The sequence below is a fragment of the Mustela lutreola genome, chromosome X, assembly GCF_030435805.1.
Source record: "Mustela lutreola isolate mMusLut2 chromosome X, mMusLut2.pri, whole genome shotgun sequence".
NCBI lineage: Eukaryota > Metazoa > Chordata > Mammalia > Carnivora > Mustelidae > Mustela > Mustela lutreola.
The window spans coordinates 98551187-98575603 of NC_081308.1; the positions used below are offsets into that span (position 1 = coordinate 98551187).

The 24417-nt window shown below is 34.3% G+C and overlaps 1 protein-coding gene and 1 pseudogene across 1 annotated transcript in view; one reads left to right on the forward strand and one right to left on the reverse strand.

The window, feature by feature from the left end:
- Window positions 1–24417, forward strand: part of HTR2C (5-hydroxytryptamine receptor 2C) — a 159144-nt gene that overhangs the window by 21184 nt on the left and 113543 nt on the right. The window lies entirely within an intron of this gene.
- LOC131822439 (U4 spliceosomal RNA) lies at window positions 14913–15019 on the reverse strand (annotated as a pseudogene).

Sequence of the window (24417 nt, forward strand, 5' to 3'; positions counted from 1 at the left end):
AATGGGGGGGATTTAACCTATAATACTTCTCAAATTGATCTATTGTATAGATTTAAGGCAATTCCTAGCAAAATCCCAGCAAGAGTTTTTACATTCTCCCCTCAAAATTTATATGAAAAGGTACAAGCAGGTCCCCAAATAGTGAAAACTGTCTTTAAAAAGAAGGATAAAATGGAAGGAATCACTCTACTTCATATCAAGTTTTTAAAAAAATAGCAGTAGTAATCAGGACAATGTTGTATGCACAGAGGAACAGATACACAGACCAATGGAATAGAACAGAGAATCCAGAAATAGACCCACATAAATGTGTCTGGTTAATTTTGGCAAAGGTGCAAGAGAAATTCAGTGGAAGAACAAGTGGTGCCAAAGAAACCGGTCATTCACAGGTTAAAAAAAAAAAAAAAATGAACCTCAATCTAAATTTTACATCTTATAGAAAAACTAGCTCAAAACAGACCACACACTTAAATGTAAAATGTAAAACTATAAAACTTGTAGAAAGTAAAAGTATAGATAATCTGCTGGATCTAAGGGATAGACAAAGTTCTACAACTGATAGCAAAAGCATGGCCCATAAAGAAAAATGTATAACTTGGACTTCAGAATTAAAGACTTTTGTCCTGCCAAATATGCCTTTAAGAGAATGAAAAAACAAACCACAGAATAGGAAAAATATTCGTAAACTATACACCCAACAAAGGAATAATAATATAATCATTTCCCATGGCTGCTATAAGAAATCATCACAACTGGTAACTTAAAATGACAGAAATTTATTTTCAGAGTTCTGGAGGCCAGAAGTCTAAAATCAGTATTGCTAGGCTGGAATCTGGGTGTCTTCAGGGTTATGATACCCCTGGAGGCTATAGAGAAATATCCATCCATTCTTTGCCTTTGTCAACTTCTAGCTGATGGCATTCATTGGCTCGTGGGTACATCAGTCCAATCTCTGATTCCTTCATCACATCACCTTCTTCTCTTTATGAAATCTCCTCCTGCTTCCCTTTTATAAGGATACATGTGATCGCCTTTAGGGCTTACCCAGATAATTCAGGATAATCTCTCCATCTCAAGATCCTTAATTTAATTACATCTGCAAAGACCCCTTTTTACTGCCATAGGAAATAGCATTCACAGGTTCCAGGGATTAAGATGTGGATATCTTTTAGAAGGTCATTTTCAGCAAAGTACAACAAGCATCTAGAACATACAAAGATTTCTCAAATTTCAGAAGAAAAGAAAAAATCACAACCCATTTACAAAATGGGCAAAAGACATGAAGAGACATTTTTCTTTTTTTTTTCTTTTTTTTTTTAAAGATTTTATTTATTTATTTGACAGAAAGAGATTACAAGTAGGCAGAGAGGCAGGCAGAGAGAGAGAGAGGAGGAAGCAGGCTCCCTGCTGAGCAGAGAGCCCGATGCGGGACTCGATCCCAGGACCCTGAGATCATGACCTGAGCCGAAGGCAGCGGCTTAACCCACTGAGCCACCCAGGTGCCCTGAAGAGACATTTTTCTATGAAGAATATATGAATAGAAAACAAGCACCTGAAAAGATGTTCAACATTATCAGCCAATAGGGAAATGCAAATTAAAACCACAACGAGATACTGCTACCCACCTAACAGAACAGCAAAAATAAAAAAATAATGATGAAAGTAAATGTTACCAAGGATTCAGAGAAATTGGATTGCTCATACATTGTTGGTGACACTTTGGAAAATACTTTGGCAATTTCTTGAAATCCTCAACAGGCAACTAACTATACAACAGGCAACTACTCTACTATCCAGCAGTTGCTCTCCTGGACATTTATCTCAGAGAAATGAATACATACGTGCATTAAAACAAACAAACAAACAAAAAACCATACACTGGTGTTTATAGCAGCTTTATTCACAACAGCCACAAACTGGAAACAACATTCAGTGGGTGAATGGTTAAACAGTGTTTTATCCCTACCATGAAATACTATTCAGCAATAAAAACGAATGACACAACCTAGATGACTCTCCAGAGAAGTATTCTGAGGGACAAATACCAATCCCAAAAGATCACATGCCGTATGCTTCTATTTATATAGCACTCTTTACATGACAAAATTACAAAAAGAGAGAACAGATTAATGGATTCCAGGGCTAAAAGGAGAAAAGGGGAAAACGGAGAGGAATGAGGCTGTAGTTATTATAAAAGGGGAAACAGGTGGAATCCATGTAGTAGTGAAAATGTCCCATATCCTAACTATGTCAACACCAACATCCTGGTTGTGATATTTTCCTATTGTTTTGCAAGATATTATCATTATAGGAAACTGGGTAAAGGACACTAGCAATCTCTCTGCCTTATTTCTCACAAGTAACTGCACGTGAATTTACAATTATCTCCAAATAAAAAGTTCAAATCAAAAATGTATGTGTAAGGCATAAATAAGTTTTGAAGCATTCTAGCCTCACTCTATACTAAGACATGGAACTACCTCTCAAGAGACCTTGATCCCAGGGCGCCTGGGTGGCTCAGTGTGTTAAGCCTCTGTCTTCAGCTCAGGTCATGTTCTCAGCGTCCTGGGATTGAGTGCTGAATGGGACTCTCTGCTCAGCAGGGAGCCTGCTCCCCCCTACCACCCCCCCTACCCCTCTGCCGACTTGTGATATCTGTCAAGTAAATAAATAAAATCTTTTAAAAAAAGACCTTGATCCCTCTACTAAGGGATAAGATAGATAAAATGTAAAAATATATAATAATATATGCATCATATTTAAAATATAAAATATAGGCTTTAGAAAGTGGATAGCTGTGTTCCAAACTGCTGTTATTTTAGATATTACATACTTCCCTAAGGACAATGTTTACCACTAAAGTCATAAAAAATTAAAAAATCAATTGGAATAAGTTGTCATTGGCATCCTTCCATTGTAGATTAACATAGGTAACAATTGAACTCCAAACTGAAAACTCTATATACTCTAACTAATATTAATATTGTATGTCATTAGAGTCCTACAGCACCATTTAGCCCCAAATGTATACTCCAATTACCTTGCAGATATTGTCAGTACAATTTTAATTTTTAGCTACCATTTTAGCCATATTTTCATAATCTTCAAAACCATGACAAAAGAAAACAAACAAACAAACAAACAAACAAAAAACCTGTGAAAGCCATAAAGTGAATAAGGTCAAGTCATTACCTTTCCTTTGTTAATTCTCCTGTTGCTGCCCAAGTACCCAAGTTGTTCAGGTGGATAAGACACAGTTGCGTGCAAACTCAACTTGACATTCCATGGTGATAACACTCAAAAAAGCTACCTAATGAAGGGTAAAATCTCTCAGTACTTATATTCACCAGCAGAAATTTCTTTTTCTTCATCTTTTTAAAATCACCAATATTTTGGTATCAAATTGTTGAGATGTGTCTAATTAGTATTTTGCTAGTAGAATTACATTATATTCTTCAATTTCAATTTACATTCATGATTTTGTTAGCTCTTAGAAAACAATATCCAGCCTAAACATTCCTCTTAACATGAATTAGAAACCAATTGCCCTTGTCCTCCCTATTTCCTGACAGCCTGTCAAGAGTCCTGCAAATAAGCAGATGAGTATTCCCAACATTTTAAGTTTAGGAGGAAGAAGCACTTAGAAAACATGCATGCGTGCACACGCACACACACGCACGCGCGCGTGCACAGACACACACTAAACATTTGTCTAGCTAAGTATTATGTGATCTTATGCCTCCTGCAAAGAGATTTGCTGTACAGTTTTAAAAATACTGATTATTGGGGCACCTGGGTGGCTCAGTGGGTTAAAGCCTCTGCCTTCGGCTTGGGTCATGATCTCAGGGAACTGGGATCGAGCCCCACATCGGGCTCTCTACTTGGCAAGGAGCCTGCTTCCTCCTCTTTGCCTGCTTGTCTGCCTACTTGTGATCTCTGTCTGTCAAATAAATAAATAAATAAAATCTTTTTTAAAAAAATAAAAATACTGATTATCTATTTAAATAAAGATACTAATTATTTATTTATATAAATGTATTATTTACTTAGATACTAATTATTTATTTATATAAATGTATTATTTACTTATATGAATTACAAAAAATTATTCAAATCAATATATTAAATTGAATATCATCACATTTATTCTGTTCTGGTAAAGATATTATGAAATCCCAGTTTACTTCAGTTATTAAAAATCAGTATTCAATAAACTCAGAAGAAAATAAAAGTTAATAATGATAATGATTGTGAAACTTATAGGTGTTTTATTTTCAAAGTGCCTTTAAGTTCCTATTAGGTCTTTCCAAAATAGATGTTTTTTGTGAGATTTTCAAGTACATAGAGCTTTCTCCATCACATACAGCCACCCTCAAACAAACAGAAGAAACTGAATTTTTACCAGAACAGTAATAAGTAAATAAACAATGGAGAAAAAAGAACACATTCAATCAAAACCAATACTGACATATAGGTAAATATTATATTTAGACACAAATATATGGACTTATTCAGCCATATTAAAAATTTCACGGAAGTGTGCAAAATATTTATCGAATCCTATTGGATCTATCTTCCCTCTTTTTTTCTGACAAGGACACTTTGACCTTAGATGTATAGAACCAAAATGAATAGTTTTTAACATTCACATAATAGTGGCAATTTCCTCCCATGCTCTTGCACAAACAAAAAGAATTTTTTTTCTCAAAATTTTAGTCTCCAGTTTTGCAGGAATTAAAAATACTCATGGTCAGGCTTACAGATATTTACCATTTCTGAATTTGAAGAAATCAGTTCCCAACTTCCTAATGACACTAGCTCAAATTAATTCCCTCCTGTTCTGGATTTCTAGGGCTTAACTTGTATGCCAAGGCTTTCAGTTGAGCTGTCTTGAGCCTTATCCCTTTTTCTCCTTCAAAAATAAATATATATTTTTTTATTTCAGCCATCCCTCTTTCAGCAACTTCCATTTGATAGTGGTAAGCTACTATTGTCCATCTGTTTGCCAGTGTAGAAGTGTGTCCAGTATAGAAGTTAGTAGTACATCTTAATGTTTGGACTCAATATACTCCATATTTATTTAAAATGAACACACACACATATATATATATACACATTAAGATTTTATTTTTAAAATTTAATAGTTTTGGTAGGTGAAGTATATTCTTTAAAATATTAAATGGATAAAATTTTATTTCAGAACTCAATCTAAATATAGACCTTGCAAGTTTAAAGGTTTTTATTCGTTTATTTGAGAAGGAGCACAAGCAGGGGGAGTGGCACAGGGAGAGGGAGAAGCAGGGTCCCTGAAGAGCAGGGAGCCCAATCCCAGGAGCCTGAGAACATGACCTGAGCTGAAGGCAGATGCTTAACCAACTGAGCCACCCAGGTACCCCAAGACCTTTCAAGTTTAAACTGACCTTTTCCCTTGGTTTTCTTTACTACGTTTCCAAATATCTAAGTCATATTTACGCTTACACATGGCTCCTCAGACTAATGGTCCCCAATTTATCAACTGCAACTCCTTGGATTGTTTTTGGACTTCTTGTGCTTTGTACAGACTCATTGCTAAGTGAAACAAAGTCATTGCTGTCTGACACCTTGCCTGCTCTTGGGTCTGATCCATCCTTCTCACACTTCATGGAGTAACAACTTCTCAGCACACATTACTGCAACTTGGAAATCGCCACCTTATCTCCACCACCACCACCACCACCACCATGGTTTTCCTCATTGGGGTTCTCCCACATTACTATTTATTCAGATTCAGTGGGCAACAATTTGATATCATTCATTCATTAGTTCTGAATGCTCACTATGCATTAGGCACCATGCTAAATACTGGGTATACAACAGGAAAAGAGACATAAGTTTATGGAAATTACAGTCTAGTTGGTGAGGTAGAGGCAGGAGAGTAGAAAAGAGCATCTTCATTTCAGAAACTGAGTCATTCAGAAGGCACAAATAGTTTTGGAATAAGGATAAGGTAATGATTGGGGAAAACAGCCTTCCCAGGAGTAAGCAAAAAGCAGTAGGCAAAAAGAAAATTTTAGCTGTTGAAACCACACACTTGCCAATCTACAGAACTTTGCAGAATTAAACTGCAGGTTATTATTATTATTAATTATTATCAATTTCTACATAGTTTTGTAGCGGATGTCCTCCCAAAAAAAAGAGTCTTCCTGCCAAATTTTTTTAGCTTTTCTCTTGGGTCATTTTCTCCTACCAATATATGGGGATACCAGGTGACAGTGATTTCTCTTTCAAAGCCATTGGATTACTTTATGCAAGTATGAGTAATCCATTCTTGGATTTCCGATTCTCTATCTAGACATTATCATATAATATCTGACCCTGAGCACTCATGTTGCTTTCACATACATTATTTAGTTTACCACAATGGAACTATACCAACTGAAGGCCTCTTTCTGATAGCCGTGATTTCTTTTCAGACAACATATTTATCATTCATTTTCAAGTCCTCAACCAATCTAGTCTTCCAGGGGATTTGGAGAACAGAGGTATCCCCTTCACCACTGGCATGTATGTCATGCAAACCTCTTTATACAAAAGTAGCTTCTAAGCCATTTGTTAAGAAAATGTGTAATTTATTTTAGTAGCTTTTCTTTTTATTTAGAGAAAGTACTTTTAGAAATTGAAAACACAATATATACACAACCATTTTAATGGACGAAAGCAAGTAAACATTGGTATAATTTTTTAAAGATTTTAAAAATTCCTTGTAGTAGCTTTCTAAAGCTGGTCTAGTTGTAATAATCACCTAAATCCTTTTGCATCCTTTGAGAAGATTAAGTGTATTGAGTTTGGTCCTCTGTTTGCTTGAGTCAAGAAATCTATTGATCAGAAATAAGTTTTCTGTGGAAGTTCTAAAAGGTCTTCTTATCAAAATATACCATAGGATTGTCTCTATACAAAAGAAATTAAGGAGCTGTTTAAGTATGTTACTGGTAATTTGAAAGGATTTGAAGACTAGAAGTAGAGAGAACAAAAGCTGTTAACTAGTAACTCCAGAAAGCATAAGACTACTACCACCACATTTCATCTTCACATTTTATAATAAATATCATTGAAAACATACTATTTCCTAGGCATTCTACAAGAATTTTATATATATTAACTAATGTAATCCTAACAAAATCCATGATTTGTTTTTTTCATGGGTTAACATGATGAAACTAATGTTCGGCCAAACTAATCTTTAGCTACTTTCCTACAAGATTTCTATATATACATATTTATATACATATACATTTAATATAATTTTTATATATCTATATCTATAGGTATCTATATTTTATGAAGATGGTAAATATTCTTTGGAATTTATTCCATTAAAATGGAACATATGCTTATAGGCTGTCTTCCTTTTTTTTGTAATTTTATCTTCATTTCTTTTGAAGAATTCCTTAAATTTTCACTCCCTTTTGCTGGAGACTTACACCTTCTAGTAAAGGATAGATTTTGTCCAACCCAGACTCTAGAAGTTCATTTGGAAAAGAAGAGTTGGGAGTGTATCTAGGAATTATATAGATCCACCCTCATATTTTCCATTATCATCCTGGGGATTTTCAGGGATTCCATCAGAACTCCTTCAGTGGATCCCAAGTTGTCCTAAATATTTTGGAAAAGCTATAGTTTTAGAAATAAACATGAGATAAGTAGAATCTCTCTGATTTCTTTGAATGGGTTAACAAATAATAAAACAATCTTCTGAAGTATATAAAAGAGCTCCAAAATTTGTATACCCAGAGATCATTTTCAAAATGAAACAATTTTCTTATTTGCATAAAGGTGATACACATTCCTAGATAAATGATGTATTAAGTTCTATAAATACCGATACTCACTATTCACTTACAGAGATGATGAACTGGCAACCCATTATCTGACATCTGTCTGAATGTGAATTTTGTTTTGTCCTAGCCCATGATTTTAAAACTTTGTAAATGAATGCCTTTCTGTGGTGTGTAGGTTTCCTCTTCACTGTGTTTTCCATTGCTCCCCATTTTCTTTCCACCTAGCTGTCTTATTCATACTGCCTACCTGTCCCTAAAAGCACTGAAGTTTGAGATAGGCCTCCCAGTTTATGAGCACAAGAAAGACAATCTTGATATCAATGCCCTAAAGTCACTGGCTTGTTATCCCCATGAGCTTACGAAGTTCCTCCAGTCCCCTAGAAAAATACACACCTTCCCTCCAAGTATTTTTAGAAGTCCCTAGGAATTACTCACATGTAATCAGGACTAAATCAATCTGCATCATGCGCTGCTGCAGCTGTTCTGGCCTTTCATCAAGCACGTATGTATCCTCCATCACCTGCCACCATTCAGTGTATCTGCTGGTCATCCATCACCTCCCACTGAGCATTCTTCATCTTCCATTGGGCATCCATCACCATGTGCTGGGCAGCTGCTGAGTACCGCCATGTCTGTTGGGCATCCACAATCTCCCACCAGGCATTGTGGTCTCTGCTGATGCTCTGCCATTTCACCATCATGAGAATGCCGCTTACCTGTCTTGGGTGCTGTTACCTGGTGCTGCCAAACCTACAAACCCTCAAGATATCACATGGTACTGCATTTGCTCCTGTCTATATTATACGCAGTGTTCCTTGGGAAAACTGGGAATATTTCCCTCCATAATTTGTAGATGGCTTTGTTATCCAAACATTAAAAAAAGCATGCTTGTCCCTGCCCCCTTCACAAAATCTCTCTGTAAAACTGTTTTCTGTGGTTTTTTGTTTGTTTTTGGTTTTTGCTTTTTGGGGTTTTGTTTCGTTTTGTTTTTTGTTGTTTTCTAGGGTTAACACACTCTATAGAGCTGATTTAGAATTTATTTACTGATGCCTTAAATCCTGTTCTCAGTCATCCATCCATACAAAAACTTCCCTTGGAAAGGCTAAGCAGTGACCTTGCCAGTCTTGTGAACTTACACATACCTAGAATTTACCCTTGTATCTGGCATTTTTTAATGAATAAATGAATAACTCATGACTTTATATACTGAGGATTTCCTGCTCCCCCATCTAGACCTATGAATCTTTACTTTTTCATTCAAATGTCTTCTAATATCTCCTTTCCCTCTTCAGATACACATAATCCTCTCATTGTAGGCTCTTTACCCTTCAGTAAAAAAGTCTTTGTCAGGTAAGTTTCAATTCTGAGTGTAAAAAGGAACAATAGCACTCAGTATATTTACAGAAAATTACAGTGGCATATATTAAAGAATACAATCCAGAAATTCTGGTTCTTGTTCATATCTCTAGAGTCTGCTATCTCTAGTTATTCTTTGTACTTTTTCTTCTTTCTTCCTTAGAGATATACAACTTTTGCAGATTGTTGCTTTAATTCTCTAATAAATTCACAAAATAATTTCAAAATACAATTTTAGTTAACATTCCAATGCTACTATAAAAGAGTCATTTGACTATAGACATATATCCAGCACTTATAAATAATAGCAGCTAACACCTAACTGAATGCTTGCTTGTTGCCAGGTCCTGATGGTAAGGAAGATGATGTTCTAATAATTATAATAGCTAGCTTATTTGAGCACTATCTGGGAAGATAAATGTTCCTCTGCCCTCTTAGTTCAGTACTGGGATCCTGCACGTTAATTTGGCAAAAGGCAGCTTAACAAGAAAGTTTATTACTAATGCATTTGAAGACCTTCGTAGGAAAGAAGATTCGAAGAAATGGTTAGACCTGGGCCTTATGAATCATCTTAACAAAGAGCAATAAATTACTGAGAAGTGGCAAGTCAAAAAAAAGAGGCTTTGAATTTCTTGGGGTAGTAAATTGTGGGAAGGTAAATATATGGGGAAAACTAATGGACAATAAAGGTTATTTTTAATAAGTCTTGTTATGCAGATTTAATTTTGTGCAATCCTGGGGATAAGTATGTTTCCAGTGATTAAGAATAATTCTCTTCTTGGTATTGGGGGACCTTAAAAAAGGGAAATTTATACTCTACCTTTAGACAGTAAAGGGGAAGGTAGAGAGATTTTTCTGACTCTACTGTTTCTCAGTTGTTTTCAGGTCAAAATAATTCTTATGCCAAAGTGGCCCATTTTGGGGTGACATACTCTGATCTTTCAGCTCTTACTCTATGTCTATTACCTCATCTACTACTCACAACCAATATGTTGGCAGAATTTTACTTTTTCCCCACTTTAAAGATGAGGAAAACTGAGATATACAGTTTTACCTGATTTTAAGTCCATAAAAGGCTAATAACCATTTTCATTTAGATTGCTAGTATTAAGGGCCCCACTTCCCCAGCTACTCTGACTAGTATTTCTGCTACTGATCCCTAGAAATGCGGAACATGCATGTTCCCGAAGACTTCAACCAAACCTTGGTTCATGCTTCCTGTCTTGATATGGCTCTAAAGATATAAGTAGCATACGTAAAAAAAAAAAAAAAAAAAAAAACTCAGCTCTTGTAGACCCAGGAGTACTTTCTCCAAGCTCTACAAGTGATAATTATTGTTAATAGTTACTGTACATTCACTAGTGCTATACATGGTCCCAGCTAATAGACACTCTTTTTAGAACCATAGCTTTGCTCAAAGTCATTTCAGTTCAGCACATTTCAGACTCTAAACACCCTCTTAGACACATAGTTCAAAAGCCCATGTTTCAAAGCCTTCATTGCCGTGTGATTAAAAAATAGAATTAAGGAAAAGTGAAGGGGGGAAGAATATATCTTCAAATAGTAGAAGCATTTTCATGCTTATATAGCTTCAAAAGGTGAGAGCCAGATAAATGGTAAAAGATAAAGAAGTAGGTTAGGGTTCTATAAAATGGTCTTAATTGTTGAGAAGCTCTATCTTTCAAGGAGAGGCACCACTCCATTACTGAAGTTTATACAAGGAATTTCTGTTTTGAGTAGGAGGTTGAACTAGATATTTTCTAGGTTTTCTTCTATGTTTTAAGATTCTATAATTAGGTTTCCTACTGATGTTACTGAACAAGTTACTTACTCAGAGTCTGAAATTATCATTATGGAGGTAGAAGTACAGTGCTTCTATGAATGATAGGGAGACGAAAAGAAGAAATACTATTCCATAAACAGGGTTACATCTCACACACACTTTTATGTGCCAATGATTGTGATAATCAATATGACTAGTCCCAGTAAGAGACCCTAGATGAAAAACCTACTCATTAATTAGATATTATTTTAATAACTCAGAAGACATGTTATCTCTTGTTACCATCTAATTTGCTTTAGAATGTATGGACTATGTATCCATAAACTTCACTTTTAAACATTATGAGATGATTAAGAATAGCCTACTTAGTCTTTATCTCAAAGGGCAGTAATTCAATCTTGAAAGCTACCTTCCATATGCTAAACAGAATCTCTTACAACTATGAATCTTAATTGTTCTCATTTAGCTCTATATACTTCCAATACAATGTTTGAAATGTGTAGTATCTCGGTTTTTGGAATAATCCTTAAAAGTTAATTTTTTTTTTCTTTTCCTCCTTAGCCGAATTTCCATATTCAGTGAGTGCTGAAATTTGTTTTGTGTTCCAAATAAAAGATCTAAAATCTTTGCACTCTAATTGTTCTGCATTCAAAATATAGCACAGGCAAGGTGTTTGCACATTGTTCACATAATACTAAGTCCCCAAAAACCCACTTTATGGATTTTTTCTATGATTTAATGGCATGGTTTCTTTTTAAAAGAAGACAATCAAGGTTGAATGAGTTTTTTTTACACTGTAGATTTCTTTCACTGAGAAATAGTTAATAAAGTAAGTCCTGGAGATAGAGTTTTAATTACCTATATATTTCTATTTTTATTATTGAATTACATGTTAAGAGATAGTTGAAGGTCTTTATGTAAGTCTGTACAAATACAAAGTAGCCCGAGCTGTTGTAGATTCTTTATTTCTACTTCCTGTGTAGTTGTGGGATCACAGCATTTGGGGAATTTAATCTATTTCAGAATGAAGCAGAAAAGAAAGTATTCTGAATTAGTATTTAGAGTGAACATAAGATAACGGGGTCAGACCATCTTCTGTAGAGCAAAACTTTCCTTATTCTAGATCAAGATCATTTTTAGAACCTGAAAGAATTACACTAGCTAATAAAAAACATACAGCATTTTCTCCTCAAAATTATATTGAAAAAAACCTTGAAGGGGAGCTAAAAGAAAAGCATTTAATGTTTACTAGGCACTTACTTATTTTTCTATTTTACTCTAACTCCATCTCATACATTCTCAGTTTAATATCTCCTTCATATTTATAGAGAGAAAGAACTTTCCTGGGTTTTCTATTTTAGGAACGAGTACAGAGGAGGAAGCTAAGTATGTGTTATTAAACTAATAGCTAAATCTAACTTTCGATTTATTTAGTTTCACATGGAAAACGTTCAAAATAAAGTGTAGATAAATAATGAAAAGTACATTCCTTATGTTCTTTGAAGTATTTTTCATAATGGGTGAGATTTAAGTCTAATTTTCATTTCCTCAAAAACCTGATTACCATCTCTGTATATACATGAGTTTCAACAGTGGGTGGGATATATAAACCCTTGTAATCAATCATTGTGTTCTCTAAAATGGCAACTGGAGTGAGAAATAAAGACAGCAAACTATTTCCATTAAGCATGATATTTTGCTTAGTTACCAAAAAAAAAAAAAAAAGAAAATTGTTTCATAGAAAAATTATACTAAAGCTAAATATTAATTTTAATCATATACATATTTGAATTTTGTATTTTCATGTCCTTAGCTCCACTTCTGACTAAAAAATACTGTGTTTTAGCTAGATTTTTTTAATCAAATGACTCTTAAATAACGCCATACTAATATTGTGATTTTGGGAAAATCAATGGATATCCCTCAGAATTAGTCTCCTTTGTGAATGACTAGCTTTTACTGTGTACCTATTATGATAAGTATTTTGACCTGCATTATCTCACTTAGCATCAACTTTATAGGTATTTGTAAATACTCAAGACTGAAATGGAAAATATTTAGTATACTTTAAGTCTCAATACAATTTTAAGATATATTTAGTATTGCATTGAACCAAACCTCTGGCTACAATTAAATAGATATGCATATGAAAATTTAAACCATCTGCTTCCACCTCTACTAAAGCAAACATTCTGGAAGTATTTTCTTGGTTTTAATATTATAATATAATATTTTTTTAATTTAATTATAATGAGGTAAGGTAAAAGTCTTGTAGTTTAAGTAGAGTAGGAAAGTTAAATGACTACTTCCCCAAAATTTATTTTATTTAAAAATATAAAAACAATTTTTGAGGACCACCATTTCATAAGTAATTTTTTTAGCATGCAGGACTATGACAAATTACTGAATTAACTTTTACTTGGCTGATTTACCTAAAAGTTTCATTTTTAAGAAACTCTAATTAAATTAGTTACATAAATAACCAAAGGAAAGAGGGAACATGTGGTGAGGAAATCTGAGAGTGTATTTAATTCTGATGTAAAATATTGTGACAATGTGATTAATATCTGTCTAGTGTTTATTGTGAAATAAAGAAACTCAAAAGGTATGACATTCGTAGCCCAACTTTATGTTCTCCTGCAATTTTTTTCAGACATGTGTTAAGATTACTTGGGAAAAAAAGAGAATTAAACAGTACACAAAGGTTACAGTTAATAGGAAAAATAAAAGTACAGAAAGGAAAAATAGTTTGACAACAAAAGCAAACTTCAACTGACCTTACTTCGTAACTATTGATTTTTTTAAATTCATGCCTAGTAGGTCAGTATCATGGGTTTATGGAAATTACCAAATGCTATAAAGCAATAACAGTAACAGAAATAAGATAATTATAGTGAGAGCTTTGATATATATTTGGGCCCAGTTATACGCCAAACACATTACTCAAATCTTATGACTTAATCTAATAAAATTACTTGGGATGGGTGCTATTAATTACCTATACAGATAAGGAAACTTAAATTCAGGTTGTACAGGGAGGAAAGATGGATCTAACCTCAAATCCTATGTACTCTTTTCTGTCTGCTTTGCTGTGTCACACAAACAATAGCAGTTTCTCTAATGTAATATTTTTACTTATACCATTCATCAAAACCTTAGAGCAGTCCTTCATTACAGGTGTTATAAAGCACACTAAACAAATCTGGCAAGAAAAAATAAGGCATATGTGTTGACTTGAAATCAATATACTAATAAGTAAAAAGTATACAAGAGATGTTGACTTGAAAACAATATACTAAGAGTTAAAAAATTATACAAGAGTCGTAATCATTTTTTCCTTAAAGAAGGACCCACCCCCTTCACATACACCTCATAAAGAATGACATATTTGGAAACAAATTCAAAGTCACTGTTTTTCCACACAATTTCCTACCACCATGACAATATTTTTCTGAATTTTGAAAGACCAACTACTGCTACTCACAGAAAACTTTTAATAATTTTTTTACTTTTGTCAACTAGAGATGATAGAGATATTTTCTACTGTACCATTTAAATTCCTTTGTTTACTTTTTTACTGTTTTTTTGGAATATTTTTAGTGGTGATTCTGGGGCTTACAATATGCATCTTTTTTATTTTCATTCTTTTTTAAAAATTAAGATACATTTTATAGACCATAAAATTCACCCCTTCTAAGTATAAAATGTGATGGCTTTTAGTATATTCAGGAAGTCAAGCAATCATCATGATCTAATTCCAAAATATTTTCATCACCCCAAAAAGAAATCCCATGCAAATTAGCAGTCACTCCCTATAATGTGTACCTTAACTTAAAATAATCAAGATTTATGGGGTGCCTGGATTCAAGACCCTCATCCAGCTCCATGCTTGGTGGGAAACTTGCTTCTCCTTCTCCCCCACTTGTGCTCTGTCTCTAGCTGTCTCTCAAATAAATAAATAAAATCTTTAAAAAAATTATCAAGATTTATATTAAATTTCAATTAGCAATAATCTCGCCTCGGATAAACCTCATTGGCTACGATACTGCCACTGCGCAAAACTAAGATTTATATTAAATTTCAAATGTGTAAAGATTTTCCTCCAGTGTACTTTCCTTCCTTCCCCATCCTTTGTGCTATCATTGTCATGCAAATTACACCTTTCTACATTATACCCCATCAAAATAGTTTTGTATTATTATTTATGTACTTGTCTTTTAAATCATTTAGGGGAAGTGTTTTAATACGGATAGATTCGAGTTACCATCTAGCCTTTCATTTTAGCTAAAGGATTCCCTTTAGTAGTTGTTGTAGGTCAAGTATGCTGATGACAAGTTCTGTTTTTGTTTATCTAAAAACCTTTTTACTTCTTTTTCATATTTGAGGGACAGTTTTACTGAATATAGAATTCTCAGTTGACCGTCTTTGAATTACATGCCTTTTGGGCTTTGTGGTTTCTGACAAGAAGTCAGCCATTAAACTTTTATGAGTCATCCTGTATGTGTCAAATTATCTCATGCTACATTCATAATTTGCTTCTTATCTTTCCATCGTTTGACTATGAAGTGTCTTATAATCCTTCCCAAAATGTATCCTAATTGGTGTTCCTTGAGCTTTTTAGGTCAAAGTTTATGTTTCTCATCAAATTTGAGAATCAAATTTGGGAAAATTTTAGCCATTGTTATGTCAAATTTTTTCTGCCTCTTTCTCTCTCTCCTCTCTTTTAAGGACTCAAATTATGCATACATTTGATGGTGTCCCACAGACTCTGTTCATTTTTCTTTATTTTTTTTTCTTTCTGTTCTTCAGACTGGATAGTCTCTTTTGACCTATCATCAAGTTCATGGACTCTTATTCTGCCTGCTGAATTCCTCTGTTAACCCCATCTAATGAATTTATAACTTTAGTCATTGTATTTTTCAACTCCGGAATTTCTATTTGTGTTTACTTTTTAATTTTAGATGAATTTTTATCTCTTAATTGACTTTACCTATTCAATGAAACACTATCATAGTTTCCTCTAGTTCTTGAAATATACTCTCCTTTACTTCTTTAAACATATTTTCATAGCTGATTTAAACTTTTTGTCTAATCAACTGAACATCTGATCTCCTCCAAGACACTAGAAAGTGACTGCTTTTTTTTTTTTAAAGATTTTATTTATTTGACAAAGAGAGAGAGATCACAAGCAGGCAGAGAGGCAGGTAGAGAGAGAAGGGGAAGCAGGCTCCCTGCTGAGCAGAAAGCCTGATGCGGGGCTCGATCCCAGGACCCTGAGATCATGACCTGAGCCAAAGGCAGAGACTTAACCCACTGAGCCACTCAGGCACCCCAAAGTAACTGCTTTTATTCCTGTATATGGGCCCTACTTTCCTGTTCCTTTGTATTTTGTATTTTCTTGTTGAAAACTGGATATTTTAAATAATATACTGTAACACCTTCAGAGTCAGATCCCTCCACTCTCAGTGTTTGTTTGCTGTTGATATTATTCTTTTTTCCTTATTCTTGATTGCTTTATGACTTTCCTAAGTTAATTTTGTAGATTCTATATTTCTTGCTATGTGTAGCTGCTATTTTCTCTGGTAGATTTTTCCTTTAATTCTTGTTTTTATTTAAAGCCTGGCTCCTTAGACATTACCCCTGGATCAGCATTATTTGTGACTAGCCAGTTGTTGGTTAAAATATTTCATTAAATGCTTTAAGCCAGTTATTGTTCTGCTCTTTGATTATTGTGTGAAGTTGCATCTTCAAATTTCAAGAGTTTACATGTTAGTCTTGTTTTTACTTCTTATTTGAGCAGGGCACCAAGGAGAGCGGGAGTTGAATTATTGGGGTCCTCTCTGGGCTTTTTTAAGTGTGTGCAGGGCCATGCATGTGTGCTGTTTTTAGATCTCCTGGAATATGATGGAGCTTTTTAAAATCCCCTATATTGGACTTATTCCTATTACTGAGACATTCCTTCTAACTTTTTAGCCAGGCTTTTGTTTGTTCCAATGAACTCACAGCCTTGGGAAATTATAGTATTACTGAGTCCAACTTATTGCTATTGTTTCAATAATACCCTATGAATAGGACTTCTTCTGAGTACCTGAACTCAAAGTCATGTCAAATAGCCACAATGCTCTGGGGAAAAGGCATTTCAAGAAAACTACTCCAAATACAGTGCTGTGGGGATGGAGCTTCATATGGAGCTCCAAAAACAGTCAGGCCCCACTTAATTTCAAAAATTCTGAAATGGTCAATTTTCACCATTTTGCAAATATTTTTACTGGTTTTGTGAGAAAGGATTCCTCCGAAGTCCTCATTTTACCATTATGGAAGGCCTGCCCTTGTAAATACTTCTTTATACATCTTTAATTACAGTGACATTTTAAACTTAGCACCATAATATTATGCTACCTAATAAATTTAAAATGGTTATTGAATATCATCTACTACTCAATCTATACTCACTTTTTCACAGTTAACTCAAATTAGGATCTAAACAAGTTTATTCACTTAAATCAAGACCCAAATAAGTTCCATACATTATATTTGGTTTTTATGAAAAAAATTTTTAGAGAGTCTTGGTTCTGACTCTCAAAAGAGATCATATTTATTAGAGGGAAAAGAAGGTCAAGGAAGTACTTTAACTGCAGATGAGAGACTTACACTTGTTTATAGGCTAAAAGGAAATCACTTTAGTTTTTGGCCTATAAAACAACCGCCTCATGTTCAAAGACCTTGTTCACTATAGTTTTGGGCCAACAAAACAACTCTTCCTGTGTTCAGAGACCTTGTCCAACAACAGCTATTAATTCCAGTTTAGCCTAGGGTCAAGGAGAAGAAGCAAAAGCTGAGGCAGGAAAGAATTAATTTAGAAAGGTACCAGGTCAGAGAGGAAAGCTGGAAGATGGGCGTATCAAAGTTCTTAGAAAAACCATCAATAATGTAACTTGAGTTTACCTTGTGATGCCAGACTTTAGATGAATTACTCTTATTTGTGAGCTATTTTTGTATTCTGCACTTTTACATTCTCTTTTTTATTGGTTAATTCTAAGGGATAATAGAGCATTGAAGGCCTAGTTTCTATTTTTTTTTTATTTTTTTAAGATTTTATTTATTTACTAGAGAGAGAGAGAGCACAGAGGGAGAAAGAGAAGCAGACCCCTGCTGAGAAGGCACCCCCCCCCCATTGTGGGGTTCCATCCCAGGACCCTGGGATTATGACCAAAGCCAAACACAGAGCTTGACCAACTAACCCCCCCGGCACCCATTTCTAGTTTCAATTTTGCCACTAACTTTGTAATCTAGATGAAGTCACTTAGCTTTGAGCCTCCTTTCCTTGATTTGTAGAATTAGATTGTTTTAGATTCTCTAAAATTGCTTTTATCTCAAACCTGGATTATTTTAAGGCCTTTCTTAGGCAGATATGTGCAATAAACAGAGATTGTCTTCAATGACTGAGCTTACCCTTTTTGTTTCCCTTACTGTTAAAATCAGTTACCCAAGAACTTCCTTTTTCCCTCTCCCATTATACCTTGTTTTATGGAAAGACTCTGAATCGAAATTTAAGACAGATACATACTATATTAACAAGAAATAAATATTACCCTTTCCTCTCACTCAAACTTCAAAATAAAGCAATATTACTGTAACAGGTTTTACTTTTTTTTTGTAATATGAGCCAGTATCAGAAGTGAAACTATCAAAAAAAAAAAAAAATCTCTGAGGGAGTTGAAGCAAAATTGTGTAGTGTGATTGAAAATAGCCATATATAATTTCTAAAAGTTAAATCCTGGAATAGTCTTTGTCAAATTGGAGCACATGTTCTTAAATCATCTCAAAATGGAGACAATTTTGTAGATATCATAGAATTGTAACCTTTTTCAACAATAAAATTTGTTTGTCAGTGTACTCTTGGGATACTAATCTGATCTTTCAGAGATCACTTTTGCTGAACAGTATTATAAGTGCATTCCAAAAATTGCAATGACATATTCACTAACATTTTTTAGTCAGCCAGATCAGATAACTGAAACCACAGAATTCATCCAGGGACTGGAATTAAACATTTTCCTTTATTAACTGATTAAATAAATCAAATAATTGCCCAAATGTCTTTTACTTTGTACATCTAATTTTATAGCTATCAGATTTGGTTTCTGTATCCCTTCTAAAATATGTATCTAAATGAAATTAAAGCCTTATTTTACCCAGAAGCTACTGCATCCCACTCAACCCTGCACTCTAATTCCACTCTCTCTAACACTTTAAGAAGCTCTTATGGGCCCAGCAATGACCAATTAGCCACCAGGATGGAGATGTTCTAACAATGATCAAAGAAAACAAAGGTCATAATTAAACTATTATAACTCATGTGCCAAACCACAATGAATATAAAACGCATTGAATAGCTGCTCTTTTTCAGTGCTGAACAAACAAAACACAGTGGGATATACAAATGTGTTAATCTCAATCTCTGCCTACAAGAGTTTATAATATAATTATATGTACACACATGTGTGTTTCTATGTGTTGGTGGGAAGCAGAAACTTGTATAGAGAGGTAATATGCAATGTGAAGATCTGTGCTAATGATGCAATCATGTATTGAACACACAGTACATAGTTCAAGAAGTTCAGTAGAGGGACATGTCTCTATGATCAGCTGATGAGAAAAAGGCTCACAATGGCAGCATTTAAATGACTGTCACAAAGCAGATAGCATTTTGCCAGCTACCAAATTGCTTCATAAACAGTTCTTTTCATACTTTTTAAATATACTCAAAGCCAATTCAACTTTGAGGAAAAATAGAGAAACCCAGTTTAATTATACATATACTTTCAGGATTGTAACCTTCTACTCATAGTTTAATAAAAATACAACAGCTTCTATCTCTGGAACTTTTAGAGATATATTTTTATCATTCTGCTATCTAACACTTGTGAAGGAAAAACAGATATAGTTTAAAATGTCATGACAAATACCATGAAACAGAAACATGATGGCATAAAACATTATGATAAAAATTTACTAATATATTGATAAAAATTGTACCTCAAATACTATCTGCCATGCTAAAAAAAAAAAAAAGGCATTAAAACATAAATAAAGGGGCACCTGGATGGCTCAGTGGGTTAAAGCCTCTGCCTTCGGCTCAGGTCATGATCCCAGGGTCCTGGGATCGAGCCCCGCATTGGGGCTCTCTCCTCAGCGGGGAACCTGCTTCCCTTCCTTTCTCTCTGCCTATTTGTGCTCTCTGTCTGTCAAATGAATAAATTTTAAAAATCTTTATAAAACATAAATAAAATGACCATGAATAAAATGAGCAAACATGTACAACTGCCCTTACAAGGGCTTCTGCTTGTCCCTATAACTAAAAAGTGTTAAGGTTAGGTACTGTAAAGTTAGATTATCTCCATACTTTTTCTGAACATTTTCTTGATGGCCCCTCTTGGCATTCATACTTCATCTACTTCTAGTCTAGTTAATTTTATGTTCATGTCTTAAAACATGCCTCATTCTGAATAGTTCATAAGGTCTATAGGGAAATGGTCTTGGAAGACACCTTCTGCGATCATGTATCAAAATTTCAAGTTACCAAATAAATATTTATTGAAAGTTCACTCTGTATCAGTCTTCATACTTGGCATTAGGAAATAGAGGTGAATAAATAGGGCCCTGGCCCCCAAGGAACTTACTCACTTTTTAAAAAATACTTGAGTAATTTAAATGTTACTTGTCTGGAATTTTCTGATTTCTCGTCACTAGGTAAAATTACTAATTTTCGGCATCAGTCCTGAATAATTTCTGGAGACATTTCAAAATCAGCAATGACTAAATTCAGTGATTCTGACTAAGGGTAACTAATGGAGAGGTGAGATATTCATTTCTAATTAAAATCCTTGGGGCAAACAATGGTTTTGTAATATCCCTTAGGAAATAAGATAGAAATGTAGAAATGGATCATGCCTATGTCTACGTGACAACAAATGTTTGGCAGCAAATAAAGTACTGCATCATTTCTGGGTAATACTGTCAATGTAAGAATGAGTATCATTCCTTTTCCAAAGAGGTTTTTTAATAATGCAAGTGGAATGTATTGGAAGGACCATGTCAGTCCATCTGTCAATGCATATGTCAATAAGCATGAAATACCACTGAACCTCAGCAGTATTTCTTGAGGTGTTATAGTGCTGTAGAATGTGGACTTTGGTATCAGCTGAACATGGGTGTAAATCCTTACATTATCTTCTCACCTTGGACAGATCACTTTTTTTTTTCCTAAATAACACTTTATTCATCTATAAAACAGACAAATTATCTGAGATGGCATTGAGGGTTTAAGGTCATGTGTGAAGAATATCTGGCACTTAGTATGTGTGGATATCTTAATATTATTAATAAAATTAATCTTAGGAATTTATTTCAGTAGAATGTTATTTTGGAAGCCCTAAATAAACGTGATCAGGAAAATTTTATTTAAGTTCACATGCCAGAAACTTCTGACAATATGTCCCAAATGAAGGATAGTTTAGTAAAATGAGATCAAAGAACAGGAAAAAAAAAAGAATACAATATATTGTAAGTCAGCTTAAAAATAGTCAGCTTCTAGCCTTGTGAATAATATTCGATTAGTATATACTAATCACATAATATATATATTTATATAACCTTTTATATACACACACACATATATACTATATATACATACATATATTCATATAATGAATATATATAAATTTATATATAGTATATATAAATATATATATAGTATATATATTAGTATATACTAATCAAAAGTAATAAATATTCGCTTAGTATATACTAATCACACACATATATCTATTCATATGAACTTTTATATACACACACAAATATATATTATATATACACACATATATATTCATATAATGAATATATATAAATTTATATATTATATATTAAAAAAATTTTGTGTCTGTCATTATGAAAACAGAGCTACCTAGATGGAGTGCCCTATCTAAGAGGCAGTGCCTGGCCCTCTGGGACCTAGATGGTGAGGTGTGCTGTGTAGTAAGGAATCTTTGCTATCCCAGATCAGAGACAGAAAACTTTAAGCTCCTGGCAAATATTCCAGTTCCCTTCCTGATTCTCTTTCTTTACTATTTTTTGGACTTTGCATAAACAAAAGAAATAGAGAATAAAATATATATAGGGCCAAATGAGGAAAGATTAGTAAGAGTTTTGTGTATAAATCTTACAACCTCAATGATGGACTGACCAAGCTCCTCGGGATTCCATTTCAGAAGACATTTGGCAAAAGTTCAAACTGCCTCTTGTTGCAGCCTCGTTTTTCAGTTGTCTGCATAGGTCTTTAAGGTAATAAATGGTGCCTAGACCTCAATCTGGTTCAGTTCAGTGAATAACTCATAAGGACAAAGGAAACACAGATAGTAAAGGTGTGTTATTTCGGGTCAAAGACTACAGTTGATATCTTAAATATTTAACTCAATCATACATAATGTTTCAATTTATCCTTGAAGAACCTTGTAAAGTAGAGAAAACAGGTGATTTTTTTTTGGGTTTTCAGAAGGAAACTAAATCCCAAAGTGGATATACACACACATAGCATGTGGCAGAGCAGAGAGCTGATACTAAAACAAGTCTTTTTCCTCCCCTCCCTACACTCATTAGAACCATAGAATATGTTTTCTTCTGTGCCCTGCAGACTGGAAGCAGGTTAAGCACCTGTTAACAAGATTGATAAAATCCCTAATACAGGTTTTATGCTAAGTAAGAATCCTTTTAACTCAAGCAGGATACCTGCTGTTCACAGTGGGGGCCCTGAGCTCATTCAGATTCACATTAGGACTACTCTTGAAGGCCAGTGGGGGGAATGGTTACAGCCAAAGCCTAGCAGATATTTCAAATAACTCTACACTTTAAACTCTTTCCAAGCCTGGTTTTTCTTTATTAGATGCCAACTGATTTTTAAGAGAATGGGAGGCATGAGGTACACAACAGGATTTTATAGGTTTACTCAGCAATGAGTTCTGTTTTCTGAAACATGGAAGATAAAGATTTTTGGACAACACTACCAAACAAGCATATTAGATGTGTGTGTGTGTGTGTGTGTGCGTGTGTGTGCATACGTGCGCACATATCAAAGAACTCACAAGATAGTAAGGAATAATGAAGACAAAATTTTAGTCAAGGTTGGAACATATAGGGTCAGGATTGAAGCACCTTTTGCCCTACAGATGTTGGCTAAACAAGGGAGTTTGAAAGTATACAGACAGGAAACCAACCGATCATCCTCATTTTAAGTCTGCACCCTACAGAGGTAAACCTGAACCACACTCTCACCTCTATGATTTGTAAGGAAAAGTGTCTTGGAGTTGCCTTGGAGAAGGAAACTGTTTTTGATCATTTTTTTTTAAGATTTTATTTATTTATTTGCCTGACAGAGATGACAAGTAGGCAGAGAGGCAGGCAGAGAGAGAGGAGGAAGCAGGCTCCCCGCTGAGCAGAGAGCCCAGGACCCTGAGATCATGACCCAAGCCGAAGGCAGAGGCTTTAACCCACTGAGCCACCCAGGCGCCCCTGTTTTTGATCATTTTTAACCACAAACCAGAACACACAGGGATTTGCAGTGGTCAAAAAAGTTCAAACTATAAAGTTAGTTGAGAATAGTCTTGGAAAATAGTGCCCAATGCATCAATTAAAAAAAAAAAAAAAAAGCAAACAATGCAATTGACAAAAAGATAAAACTGAAGAGGTACTTCACAAATGAAATCCAGATGAATTTGAGTACCTTTACATATGCAGTGCTCAAACTTATTGGTAATCAGAGAAATGAAGAACCACAATTAAATACCAATAGTCACTAGATCAGGAAAAATTAAAGGGTGCTGGCACTTTAATTTGTGTTGGCAAACATGTGGAAGAGCAGGAACTCATACACTGTGGTGAGAATGAATGCAAATTGATACAACCATTGAAAAATAATATGGCATTATATAGCAATATTAGCAAAGTTCATGCCTTATAATCCATGACTTCCAAGGTTGAGTATACATCCTAAAGAATGGCTTACAGTTAAGCACTAACATATGTGTAAAGAATTATTTGTAACAGTATTGCTTGTAATTACCCCAAACTGGGAGCAATTAAATTATACAAGAAACAGTAAAATGGATACTGACATTGCTGCCTTTAGTAATACAATCTAATATCATAAAGATAAGAAAGCTGAGGCACAGAAAGATACTATTGTTTACCCAAAATCACACATATTTTAAGTGACAGGGGTGAGATTTGCCTCCAAGCCATTAAACCCTAAACTCTTTTGGTATTCTATGACACTGGTTCTCATAAATTTGTTCTGTAGAAAATGGATGACACAAGGTTAAACTACATGAAATTGACCTTTTTATAAGGCAAAAAGAGTTGAATACTAGAAAAGTCACACAGGTCAACCTCACAGTTCTCTTTAGT